The sequence below is a fragment of the Myotis davidii genome, unplaced genomic scaffold (assembly GCF_000327345.1).
Source record: "Myotis davidii unplaced genomic scaffold, ASM32734v1 scaffold1960, whole genome shotgun sequence".
NCBI lineage: Eukaryota > Metazoa > Chordata > Mammalia > Chiroptera > Vespertilionidae > Myotis > Myotis davidii.
Window position 1 is genome coordinate 190,611 of NW_006292441.1, and position 1,218 is coordinate 191,828.

Genomic DNA, 1,218 nt, shown 5'->3' on the forward strand with positions numbered 1-1,218 from the left:
TACAATCACACCAATCATATTAGATTAGAATGTACTAATATGGCTTCATTTTACCTTAATTATCACTTTCAAGGCTGTATCTCCAAATATAGTTCTATATTTTGAGGTATTGGGAGTTAGGTCTTCAACATATTAATTGGGTGTGTGTTACAAATTAGCCCCTATAGCATGTAATTGTAGAACATTTTCATCACCCCCAAAAGAAAGCTTGTATCTATTAGGAGTCAGACCTCATTTCTCCCTTCCCTAAGCCCTGGATAATTGTTAATCTATTTTTTATCTCTATAGATTTGCCTGTTCTGTACATTTCTTATAAATGGCATCATACAAAAAAAGTACAAAAAAATGGTAGCATGCAAAGTGGTCTCTTTTGACTAGTCAGAAGTAATACCACCTTTTTCATTCCTGATTTCCATAAAATTGAGTCCTCTCTCTCTCTCTCTCTCTCTCTCTCTCATTAACCACTCTAGCTAAAAGTTTGTCAATGTTGTTGATCTTTTCAAATAACCAACTTTTGGTTTCACTGATTTTCTCCATTGTTTTTCTATTCCACTTATTTCCTCTCCAATTTTTATCTCCTTTCTGCTTGCTTTGCGATTATTTTGTTCTTTTTCTAGTTTCCTAGAGTGGAAGGTTAGGTTATGTTTGAGATATTTATTTATTTATTTGAAACAAACATCGATTTCCTGTTTCACTTGTTTATGCATTCATTGGTTGATACTTGTATGTGCCCTGACCAGGATGGAACCCGCAACCTTGGCATATTGGGGCCACGCTCTAACCAACTGAGCTACCCAGCCAGGGATCCCCACATCTTTTCTGCGCGGTATACATGGCCCTGGCCCCACGCCATCCTCCTCCGCTTCTGGCTTGCTTTGGTTTAATTACTGCAGGCCAGTATCTGTGATGGTGTCATCCGTTGTTCTGACAGACTTCTCTATTGCTCTAGTCTTGTGCCAGGTCAGCGGAAAGCTGAATCTGCGTTCTCAGGCTCGGCTATCGACTCGTTCTGCCCGGGCCGTCCTGCGCCCCGATTGGTCCGCACTGCGACCCGATTGGTCCGCCTACGCATCATGTGCTCAGCAGCCCGATGATGGCGGGCGCTGGGGAAGATTTGGGAGCCCTCTTCAGGGCTGGCGTCCGCGCGGCGCTAGAGGCCTGGCCGGCCTTGCAGGTGAGTGGGGTCCGGGACGGGAATGGGTAGGGCCTGGAACGGAC

General features: G+C 44.3%; 1 long non-coding RNA gene across 1 annotated transcript in view; it reads left to right on the forward strand.

The window, feature by feature from the left end:
- Nucleotides 1-865: 865 nt before the first annotated feature.
- The window catches only part of LOC107183429, a 10,653-nt gene continuing 10,300 nt past the window's right edge, over nucleotides 866-1,218 (forward strand). Inside the window, exon 1 of the long non-coding RNA XR_001514219.1 lies at nucleotides 866-1,178. This is a non-coding gene — a long non-coding RNA (uncharacterized LOC107183429). The remainder of the gene's footprint in view (nucleotides 1,179-1,218) is intronic.